Below are 13,254 nucleotides of genomic sequence, written 5' to 3' on the forward strand. Positions count from 1 at the left end.
CCCCTCAGACTGTTTTTCAGAGTCCATAGTCTCTCATGGTTCACCTCCCCTTCCAATTTACCCAAATTCCCTACTCCTCTCTAACGCCCCTTGTCCTCCATGCTATTTGTTATGCTCCACAAATAAGTGAAACCATGTGATAATTGACTCTTTCTGTTTGACTTATTTCACTCAGCATAATCTCTTCCAGTCCCGTCCATGTTGCTACAAAAGTTGGGTATTCATCCTTTCTGATGGAGGCATAATACTCCATAGTGTATATGGACCACATCTTCCTTATCCATTCATCCGTTGAAGGGCATCTTGGTTCTTTCCATAGTTTGGCGACTGTGGCCATTGCTGCTATAAACACAATCTATCTATGAAAGACCCACAGCAAATATCATCCTCAATGGGAAAAAGCTTGCAGCCTTCCCATTGAGATCAGGAACAAGACAAGGATGCCCACTTTCACCACTCTTGTTCAACATAGTATTAGAAGTCCTAGCAACAGCAATCAGACAACAGAGAGAAATAAAAGGTATCCAAATTGGTAATGAAGAAGTCAAACTCTCTCTCTTCGCAGATGACATGATTCTTTATATGGAAAACCCAAAAGACTCCACCCCCAAACTACTAGAACTCATACAGCAATTCAGCAATGTGGCAGGATACAAAGTCAATGTGCAGAAATCAGTGGCTTTCTTATACACTAACAATGAAAATACAGAAAGGGAAATTAGAGAATCGATTCCATTTACTATAGCACCAAGAACCATAAGATACCTTGGAATAAACCTAACTAAAGAGGTAAAGGATCTGTACTTGAGGAACTATAGAACACTCATGAAAGAAATTGAAGAAGACACAAAAAGATGGAAGACCATTCCATGCTCTTGGATCGAAAGAATAAACATTGTTAAAATGTCTATACTGCCTAGAGCAATCTATACTTTTAATGCCATTCCGATCAAAATTCCACCAGCATTCTTCAAAGAGCTGGAGCAAATAATCCTAAAATTTGTATGGAATCAGAAGAGACCCTGAATTGCTAAGGAAATGTTGAAAAACAAAAATAAAGCTGGTGGCATCACCTTACCTGATTTCAAGCTTTATTACAAAGCTGTGATCACCAAGACAGCATGGTACTGGCATAAAAACAGACACATAGACCAGTGGAACAGAGTAGAGAGCCCTGATATGGACCCTCAACTCTATGGTCAATTAATCTTTGACAAAACAGGAAAAAATATACAGTGGAAAAAAGACAGTCTCTTCAATAAATGGTGCTGGGAAAATTGGACAGCTATATGTAGAAGAATGAAACTCGACCATTCTCTTACACCGTACACAAAGATCAACTCAAAATGGATAAAAGACCTCAACGTGAGACAGGAATCCATCAGAATCTTAGAGGAGAACATAGGCAGTAATCTCTTTGACAAATTAGATTTTAACTAAAGAAGCAGAGGGACACTGTATCATACTTAAAGGGTATAACCAATAAGAAGACCTAACAATTGTATATATCTATGCTCCCAACATGAGAGCAGTCAACTACATAAGCCAAGTGTTAACCAAAATAAAAAATCATATTGATAATAAGACATTAACAGTATGAGACCTCAACATTCCACTCTCAGCTACAGGCAGATCATCTAAGCAGAAGATTAAAAAAAGAGAGAGAGAGAGCTCTAAATGACACATTGGAACAGATGGACTTCATAGATATATACAGACCATTCCAACCTAAAAAAACAGAATACTCTTTCTTCTCAAATACACACAGAACTTTCTCCAGAATAGGCCACAGACTGGATCACAAAGCAGGTCTCAATTGACACCAAATAACTGAGATTATTTTCTGCATATTTTCAGATCACAGTGATTTGAAACTGGAACTTAATCACAAGAACATTTTTGGAAGAAATTCAAACACTTGGAAGCTAAAGACCATCTGCTCAAGAATGTTTGGTCAACTGGGAAACTAAAGGAGAACTTAGACAATTCATGGAAACTAATGAGAATAATAACAAATCTGTCCAAATCCTATGGGATACTGCAAAGGGAGCCCTAAAGGGGAAATACATAGCCATCCAAACCTCACTCAAAAAAGTAGAAAATCCCAACTGCACAAGCTAACCATACACCTAAAGGAACTGGAGAAAGAACAGCAAATAAAACCTAAACCAAGCAGGAGAAGAGAAATAATAGAGCAGAGATCAATGAAATAGAAACCAGAAAAAAAGTAGAGCAGTTTGACAAAATGGGAAGGTGGTTATTTAGAAGAGTTCATAAGATCAATAAACCTCTGGCCAGACTTATCCAAAAGAAAAGAGAAAAGGCCCAAATTAGTAAAATCATGAATGAAAAGGGAGAGATCATGACTAACACCAAGGAAATCAAAACAATTGTTAGAAATTATTATCAGCAACTATATGCCAACAAATTAAGAAATCTGGAAGAATGGATCCCTCCCTGGAAAAGTGTAAACTACCAAGACTGAAACAGGAAGAAATCGACAATCTAAATAGACCAATAATCATTGACAAAATCATCATCATCATCATCATCATCAACATTGACATTGAAGTAGTAATCAAAAACCTCCCAAAAAACAAGAGCCCAGGGTCAAATGTATTGCTAGGTATTATTAGAAATAATACCTATCCTTCTGAAGCTGTTTCAAAAAAATAGAAACAGAAGGAAAACTTCCAAACTTGTTCTGTGAGGCCAGCATTACCTTGATCCCCAAACCAGACAAAGATGCCATCAAAAAGGAGAATTACAGACCAATATACCTGATGAACATGGATGCCAAAATTCTCAACAAGATCCTAGCCAAATCGATCCAATAGTACATTAAAAGGATTATCCATCACAGCCAGGTGGGATTTATTCCTGGGATGGAAGGTTGGTTCAACATTTACAAACCAATCAACATGATAGAGTACATTAATAAAAGAAAAGACAAGAACCATATGATCCTCTCAATTGATGGAGAAAAAACATTTGACAAAATACAGCAACCTTTCCTGATTAAAACTCTTCAGAGTGGGGTGCCTGGGTAAGTTAAAGCCTCTGCCTTTGGCTTGGGTCATGATTCCAGGGTCCTGGGATTGAGCCCCACATCAGGCGCTTGCTCAGTGGGGAGCCTACTTCCCTTCCTCTCTCTCTACCTGCCTCTCTTCCTACTTGTGATCTCTCTCTGTCAAATAAAATCTTTTAAAAAAACCTCTTCAGAGTGTAGGGATAGAAGAACATTCCTCAACTTCATAAAAACCATCTATGAAAAGCCCACAGCAAATATTGTTCTCAGTGTGGAAAAGCTGAGAGCTTTTACCATAAGGTCGGGAACATAACAAGGATGACCACTATCACCACTATTGTTCAACATAGTACTAAAAGTCCTAGTGTCAACAGTCAGACAACAACAAGAAATAAAAGGCATTCAAATTGATGAAGAAGTCAAACTCTCTCTCTTTGCAGATGACATGATACTATATATGGAAAACCCAAAAGACTCCAACCCCAAATTATTAGAACTCATACAGCAATTCAGTAATGTGGCAGGATACGAAATCAATGCACAGAAATCGGTTGTTTTTCTATACACTAACAATGTAACTGTAGAAAGAGAAATTAGGGAATTGATTCCATTTACAATAGCACCAAAAACCATAAGATACCTAGGAATAAACCTAAGCAAATAGGTAAAGGATGTATCCTCTAGAAACTACAGAACACTTATAAAAGAAATTGAAGAAGACACAAAGAGATGGAAAAATAGTCCATGCTCATGGATTGGAAGAATAAACACTGTTAAAATGTCTATGCTGCCCAGAGCAATCTATGCTTTCAATGCCATCCTGATCCAAATACCACTGGCACTTTTCAAAGAGCTGGAACAAACAGGAACCAGAAAAGACCCCACATAGGCAGGACAATGTTGAAAAATGAAACCAAAGATGGGGCATCAAAATGCCTGACTTCAAGCTATATTACAAAGCTGTGAGCATCAAGAGAGCATGGTATTGGTACAAAAACAGATGCACAGATCAGTGGAACAGAATAGAGAACCCAGGAATGGACCCTCAACTCTATGGTCAACCAATCTTTGACAAATCAGGAATGAATATTCAATGGAAAAAAAGACAGTCTCCTCAATAAATGGTGCTGGGAAAATTGGACAGCCACATGCAGAAAAATTAAATTGGACCATTCTCTTACACCTTATACAAAGATAAATTCAGGGGCGCCTGGGTGGCTCAGTGGGTTAAGCCGCTGCCTTCGGCTCAGGTCATGATCTCAGGGTCCTGGGATCGAGTCCCGCATCGGGCTCTCTGCTCAGCAGGGAGCCTGCTTCCTCCTCTCTCTCTCTCTGCCTGCCTCTCTGCCTACTTGTAATCTCTCTCTGTCAAATAAATAAATAAAATCTTTAAAAAAAAAAAGATAAATTCAAAATGGATGTAAGACCTCAATATGATACAGGAATCCATCAAAATCCTAGAGAAGAACATAGGCAGTCAACTCTTTGACATTGGCCACAGTAACTTCTTTCAAGACAATTCTCTAAAGAAAGGATAACAAAAACAAAAATGAACTTTTGGGACTTCACCAAGAAAAAAGTCTCTGCACAGCAAAGGAAAAAACTCAACAAAACTAAGAGGCAACCCACGGAAGGGGAGAAGATAATTTGCAAATGACACTACAGAAAAAGGGCTGGTATCCAAGACCTGTGAAGAACTTATCAACCTCAACACCCAAAAAACAAATAATTAGGTCATGAAATGGGCAGAAAACATAAGCAGACACTTCTCCAAAAAAGACATACAAATGGCTAACAGACACATGAAAAAATGCTCCACAACACTAGCCATCAGGGAAATTCAAATCAAAACCATATTGACTTTAGGAGGAGCAAAATGACAGGAGTAGGAGACCTATGTTTCATCTGGTCCCAGGAATTCAGCTAGATAGTTATCAAACCACTCTGAACACCTACAAACTCAACAGGAGATCAAAGAGAAGAATAGCAGCAATTCTATGAACAGAAAACCAACCCTTTCTGAAAGGCAGGACGTGTGGAGAAGTGAATCTGAGGTGATTTACAGAAAGAGAAATTGCAGGAGGAGGGGCAAGCGGTAAAGCAGCAGAGCACAAAATCGGAACTTTTATAAAATTGAGCTCATTATCTATTTTTAAAAATTTTTTTAAAAGATTATTTATTTATTTGACAGAGATCACAAGTAGGCAGGCAGGCAGAGAGACAGAGGAGGAAGCAGGCTCCCTGCTGAGCAGAGAGCCTGATGCGGGGCTCGATCCCAGGACCCTGGGATCATGACCTGAGCTGAAGGCAGAGGCTTTAACCCATTGAGCCACCCAGGCACCTCAAAATTAGAACTTTTAGAAGTCTGCTCCACAGAGGGACGTCGCTTCAGAGGATAAGCAGGGGTAGGGGGGAAGGTGGAGCTCTCTCTGGGACAGTGTGGTCTCAGGTCCCTCAGGGTCACAGAAAGAATGGGGGTGTCTGAGCGTGGCAGAGGCCCCAGGTATTGGAGTGGGGAAGCCAACTGCAAAGAGGGAGCCAAAGAGTGTGCTTTCAGCTCAGAGTTATCTTAAACGATGATCCCTGGTACAGTCGGACCACTGCTCTTCGAGCAGGGACCCCACAAGTGGAAGATGTGGAGAGACCCCCTCCTTCCTCCACTTGGAGAGTGTGCTGCAGGAATATTCTGGGTTTGGAGACTCTGAACAGGGCCATGCACCAGAGATAGAAATGCTCATCACAGGCCAGTTGAGCTCTGAGTGCAGCTGGAGACCAGGGAGATGGGAGGGATTGACTGCTTTTCTCCGAAGGCACACTGAGGAGGGGGGCTTGAGCTCTCAGTTCCTCCAGGCTGGAGATTGGGAAGCCACCATTTTCATTCCCATTCTCCAAAGCAGTATGGAAAGCCTTCAGGGAACAGAAGTTCCAAGAGCAAATCCGAGCAGATTACTTAGACCAGCCCCTGGCAAGGATGGAGGAATTCTGCCTCAGGCAAAGACATTTGAGAATCACAGCAACAGGCCCCTCCCACAGAAGATCAGCAAGAACAACCAGCCAAGACCAGGTATACTGATAAATGAGAAAGACGAAACACCAGTGCTAGGGGAATACAACACGTAGAATTCTTGGTTTTTTCCCCCATGGTTCTTTAGTCTTTCAAAGTTAAATTTTTTTAAGTTTCATTATTTTTCTTTTTCTATTTTTAAAATTTTTTCCTCTTTCTTGTTTTAACCTATTTTAACTATTTTATCTTATAAATACCTTTTTAAAAATCTTTTTTAATTTTCATTTTTATAGTCATAATCTATCCCTTCATTGTATTTAACTTTATTTTTGTATACATATAAGTTTTTCTTTCATTAAAATTTTGGGAGACTGTTTCTTCTAACAGACCAAAATATACCCTAAATTTAGCATATGGCTTTGTTCTAGTCTCCAGCCTGATCACATTCTCTCTTCATTTTTTCTTTAGTTTTCAATCAACTTCTTATCTTATCAATCTTACCCTTTTTTAATAAAGATTTTATTTATTTATTTAACAGAGAGAGAGATCGATCATAAGTAGGCAGAGAGGCAGGCAGAGAGAAAGGGAAGCAGGCTCCCCGCTGAGCAGAGAGCCCAATGGGGGCTTGATCCCAGGACCCTGAGATCATTACCTGAGCCAGAGGCAGAGGCTTAACCCACTGAGCCACCCAGGTGCCCCTTATCAATTCCTTTTTTAAAATCTTTTTAAAATTTTCATCTTTATAGTCATATTCCATCCCTTCATCGTGTTTACCCTTATTTTTGTATATATGTAAGTTTTTCTTTCTTTAAAATTTTGGGAGGCAGTTTCTTCTAATAGGCCAAAATACACCCAAAATCAAGTGTGTAGTTCTGTTCTATTCACCAACTTAATCATATATATACATATTTTTTTGTTTCTCCTTTCTTCTCCCCCCATTTTGGGTCTCTTCTGATTTCATAAGTATATATTTTTTCTGGGGTCATAGTTACCCTTTTAGCATTTTGTTTTCTCATTTTTCTACTCTTCTCTGGACAAAATGACAAGGCAGAAAAAGTCACCTCAAAAAGAAAGAAAGAAAGAAAGAAAAGAACAGAACAAGAAGCAGTACCAACTGCTAAGGACCTAATCAATATGGACACTAGTAAGATGTCAGAATTGGCGTTTAGAATGACGAATATAAGGATTTGAGCTGGACTGGAAAAAAGCATAGAAGATACTAGAGAATCCCTTTCTAGAGAAATAAAATCCCTTTATGGAGAAATAAAAGAACTAAAATCTAACCAAGTTGAAATTTAAAAAAGCTATTAGTGAAGTATAATGAAAAATGCAGGCTCTTACTGCTAGGATAAATGAAGCAGAAGAGAAAATTAGTGATATAAAAGAGATAAACAACTACTGGATCATGAGGGGAGAATTTGAGAGATAAATGATGTATAAGATGAAACAGTATTAGAATAATTGGGATCCCAGAAGAAGAAAGAGAGAGGGGGGAAGAAGGTATAATGGAGCAAATTATTACAGAGAACTTCTCCAATTTAGGGAAGAAAACAAGCATCAAAATTCAGGAAATGCAGAGAACCCCCTCTCAAAATCAATAAAAATAGGTCAACATCCCGTCATCTAATGGTAAAACTTACAAGTCTCAGAGACAAATAGAAAATCCTGAGAGCAGCTCAGGACAAGAGGTTTATAACATACAATGGTAGAAATATTAGATTGGCAGCAGACCTATCCACAGAGACCTGGCAACCCAGAAAGAACTGGCATGAAATATTCAGAGCAGTAAATGAGAAAAATATGCAGCCAAAAATACTATATCCAGCTAGGCTGTCATTGAAAATAGAAGAAGAAATAAAGAGCTTCCAGGACAAAGAGAAACTCAAACAATTTGTGGTCACTAAATCAGCCCTATAGGAAATACTAAATGGGGTTCTCTAAGCAAAGAGAGAGCCTAAAGGTAACAGCCCAGAAAGAACAGAGGCAATATATACTAACAGTCACCTTACAGGCAATACAATGACACTAAATTCATACCTCTCAATAGTTACCTTGAATGTAAATGGGCTAAATGCCCCAGTCAAAAGACATGGGGTACTGAATGGATAAAAAAACAAGACCCATCGATATGCTATCTACAAGAAACTCATATTAGACCCAAAGACACCTCTGGATTTAAAGTGAGGGAGTGGGAAACAACTTACCATGCTAATGGACATCTAAAGAAAGCTGGGTGGCAATGCTTATATCAGATAAATTAGATTTTAATCCAAAGAATATAATAAGAGATGAGGAAGGACACTATATCATAATTAAAGCATCAGTTCAACAAAAAGATCTAACAATTTTAAATATCTATACCCCTAACTTGGGATCTGCCAATTATATAAACCAATTAATAATAAAATCAAAGAAACACATTGGCAATAATAGAATAATAGTAGGAAACTTTAACACTCCCCTCACTGAAATGGACAGATCATCTAAGCAAAATATCAACAAGGAAATAAAGGCTTTAAATGACACACTTAATCAGATGGACATCACAGATCTATTCAGAACAAGATTGGAATCATTCCCTGAAAATTTTCAGACCACAATGCTCTGAAGCTAAAACTCAATCAGAAGAGGGAAGTTGGAAAGAACTCAAATACATGGAGGCTAAAGAGCCTCCTACTGAAGAATGAATGGGTCAGGGCACCTGGGTGGCTTAATGGGTTAAAGCCTCTGCCTTCGGCTCAGGTCATGATCTCAGGGTCCTGGGATCAAGCCCCACATTAGGCTCTCTGCTCAGTGGGGCGCATGCTTCCCCCTCTCTCTCTGCCTGCCTCTCTGCCTGCTTGTGATCTCTGTCAAATAAATAAATTTTTTTAAAGACCTTTAAAAAAATAAATGGGTCAACCAGGAAATTAAAGGGAAATTTTAAAAATTCATGGAAACAAATGAAAATGAAAACACAGCTGTTCAAAATCTTTGAGATGCCACAAAGGCAGTTCTGAGAGGAAAATATATAGCAATACAAGCCTTTCTCGAGAAATAAGAAAGGTCTCAAATACACAACCTAACCCTACTCCTAAAGGAGCTAGAGAAAGAACAGTAAATAAAGCCTAAACCCAGCAGGAGAAGAGAAATAATAAAGATCAGAGCAGAAATCAATGAAATAGAAGCCAAAAGAACAGTAGAACAGATCAATAAAACTAGGAGATGCTTCTTTGAAGGAATTAATGAAATTGATAAACTCCTGGCCAGACATATCAAAAAGAAAGGAGAAAGGACCCAAATTAATAAAATCATGAATTGAAGAGGAGAGATCACAACTAACACCAAACAAATACAAGCAATTATAAGAACATTATGAGCAACTATACATTAGCAGATTTGACAATCTGGAAGAAACGGATGAATTCCTAGAGGCATATAAACTACCAAAACTGAGCCAGGAAGAAATAGAAAACCTGAACAGACCCATAACCAGTAAGGAGATTGAAGCAGTCATCAAAAATCTCCCAAAAAACAAAAGTCCAGGGCCAGATGGCTTCCCAGGGGAATTCTACCAAACTAAATGTTTAAATAAGAAGAATTAATGCCTATTCTCCTGAAACTGTTCCAAAAAATATAAATGGAAGAAAAATGTCCAAACTCATTTTATGAGGCCAGCATTACCTTGATCCCAAAACCAGACAAAGACCCCATCAAAAAGGAGAATTACAGACTAATATCTCTGATGAACATGGATGCAAAATTCTGATTTCTGTGCATTGATTTTCTATCTTGACACATTACTGAATTCCTGTATGAGTTCTAGCACTTTTGGAGAGAAGTCTTTTTGTTTTCCACATAAAGTATCATATAATCTGCTAGCCAATAGGATCCAACAGTACATTAAAAAGATTATTCACCACAACCAAGTGGGATTTATTCTTGGGCTGCAAGGTTGGTTCAACATCCACAAATCAATCAATGTGATACAATACATTAATAAAAGAAATAAGAATAACCATATGTTATTCTCAATAGATGCTGTAAAAGCAATTGACAAAGTACAGCATCCTTTCCTTATCAAAACTCTTCACAGTGTAGGGATAGAGGGGTCATACCTCAATATCATCAAAGCCACCTATGAAAAACTCACAGCAAATATATTTCTCAATGGGGAAATACTGAGAGCTTTTCCCCTAAGGTCAGGAACATGGCAGGGATATCCACTTTCACAACTACTATTCAATATAGTACTAGAAGTCTCAGCAATCAGAGCACAAAGAGAAATAAAAGGCACCTGAATCATCAAAGAAGGCAAACGCTCACTCTTTGCAGATGATATGATACTTTATGTGGAAAACGCAAAAGACTCCACTCCAAAACTGCTAGAACTCATACAGGAATTCAATAATATGTCAGGATAGAAAATCAATGCACAGAAATCAGTTGCATTTCTATACACCAACAGCAAGACAGAAGAAAGGGAAATTAAGGAGTTGATCCCATTTAAAATTGCACCCAAAACCATAAGATACTTAGGAATAAAGCTAACCAATGAGGCAAAGAATCTGTACTCAGAAAACTATTAAGTTCTCATGAAAGAAATTGAGGAAGACACAAAGAAATGGAAAAATGTTCCATACTCATGGATTGGAAGAACAAATATTATGAAAATATCTATGCTCTCCAGAGCAATCTACACATTTAATGCAGTCCCTATCAAAATACCATCAACTTTTTTTCAAAGAAACTAAAGAAATAATCTTAAAATGTATATGGAACCAGAAAAGACCCTGATGAGCCAGAGGAATGTTGAAGAAGAAAACCAAAGTTGGCAGCATCACAGTTCCAGACTTCAGCTCTATTACAAATTTGTAATCATCAAGACAGTATGGTACTGGCACAAAAATAGACACATAAATCAATAAAACAGAATAGAGAAACCAGAAATGGACCCTCAATTCTATGGTCAACTAATCTTTGATAAAGCAGGAAGGAATATCCAATGGGAAAAAAGTCTCTTCAACAAATGGTGTTGGGAAAATTGGACAGCTACATGCAGAAGAATGGAAGTGGACCATTTCATTATACCACACACAAAAATAGACTCAAAATGGATGAAAGACCTCAGTGTGAGACAGGAATCCATCAAAATCCTTGAGGAGAACACAGGCAGCAACCTCTTCGACCTCAGCTGCAGCAACTTCTTCCTAGAAACATCGCCAAAGGGAAGGGAAGCAAGGGCAAAAATGAACTATTGGGACTTCATCAAGATCAAAAGCTTTTGCAGAGCAAAGGAAACAGTCAACAAAATCAAAAGACAACTGACAGAATGGAAGAAGATATTTGCGAACAACATATCAGATAAAGGGCTAGTATCCAAAATCTATAAAGAACTTATCAAACTCAATACCCAAAGAACGAAGAATCCAATCAAGAAATGGACAGAAGACCTGAACAGACATTTCTCCAAAGAAGACATCCAGATGTCAACATATACATGAAAAAGTGCTCTGCATCACTTGGCATCAGGGAAATACAAATCAAGACCACAGTGAGATACCACCTCACACCAGTCAGAATGGCTAAAATCTACAAGTCAGGAAATGACAGATGTTGGAGAGGATGCGGAGAAAGTAGAACCCTTCTACACCGTTGGTTAGAATGCAAGCTGGTTCAGCCACTTGAAACCAGTATGGAGATTCCTCAAAAAGTTGAAAATAGAGCTGCCCTATGACCCAGCAATCACGTTACTAGGTGTTCACCCTAAAGATGCAAATGCAGGGATCCTAAGAGGCACGTGAACCTGAATATTTATAGCAACAGTGTCCACGTTAGCCAAACTATAGAAAGAACCAAGATGTCCATCAACAGATGAATGGATAAAAAAGATGTAATATATATGTGTGTATATATATATATATATATATATATATATATATATATATAATGGAATACTATGCAGCATAAAAAATGAAATCTTGCCATTTGCAATGACATGGATGGAACTAGAGGGCATTATACTAAGTGAAATAAATCAATCAGGGAAAGACAATTATCATAGGATCTCTCTGATATGAGGAATTTGAGAGGCAAGGTGGGGGGAAAGGAGGAAGGGAGGGAAAAAAATGAAACAAGGTGGGACTGGGGAGGAAGACAAACCATAAGAGACTCTTAATCTCAGAAAACAAACTAAGGGCTGGGCTGCTGGGGCGTGGGAGGCAGAGAGATGGGGTGGCTGGGTTATGGGTATGGGGGAGGGTATGAGCTATGGTGAGTGCTGTGAATTGTGTAAGACTGATAATTCACAGACCTGAAGCAAATAATACATTTTATGTTAATAAAAAAATAATTAATTAAAAAAAACCCTAAGTGTGAAAGAAAACAAAGGAAAAGCATGATATCCTTTACTTGGAGGAATAGCTCTCTGCACAGAGCTTCTCTCAACTAATGTCCAGTGTCAGGAAGAGAGAAGGTCTTTCAAATGTTAGCTTAAGGAAAGCCATAGGAGGGGGCGAGGGGCAGGCCCCACCAGCTTGCTGCCCTTCCAGGCACCCCAGTACAGGTGTCTGACATCTGAGTGAAGCCATCTTGGATGTTCCAGCCCCAGCCAAGTTGCTAGCCAACTGCAGCACATGACCTCAGCCAACCCAACCCAGAGCGGAAGAGCTGCCCAGCTGAGCCCAGCCAACACACAGAGCCATGAACAATAATAAACCTTTATCGCCTGGAGCTGCTAAACTGTTGGCATGATTTGTAAGATGAGCGGTACCTAGCTAATGTAATCAGGACTGCTGTTGCAAAGTCATGCCCTCATGAAAGCATGTTCAAGGCCTGGCATGGTACATGTTATGCCATAGTCACTCACAAAAGTGTTTGTGAAAATCAATCCATTTCTCCTGAGTAATCCAGATATCCACAGGCCCATAAGAGTCAGGGAGCCCAAGACTGGTGCTCACTTCTCTAGCAGGTATGGTCAATTCACTCAGATAATTCCCAGGGCATCAGGCACCAGAGAGAGCCATGGGAAATTTACTCTGGAGATGAGTGATCTGGACTGTGGAGAACCATTAAACCATAGGGGAAAGGCAGGCTTCAGGCACCCACCTAAGTTGATCATGTGCCCTTTCTTTCCTGGAAGACCCGATCATCTTCAACCAAATCTCCAGGTTATGGAAAAAAGATGTCCTCTAGCAGTAACTCATTTGAATTGGGGAGGATTGCTCCTGGGTTGTATGTAAAT

The sequence above is a fragment of the Neovison vison genome, chromosome 10 (assembly GCF_020171115.1).
Source record: "Neovison vison isolate M4711 chromosome 10, ASM_NN_V1, whole genome shotgun sequence".
NCBI classification, from domain to species: domain Eukaryota; kingdom Metazoa; phylum Chordata; class Mammalia; order Carnivora; family Mustelidae; genus Neogale; species Neogale vison.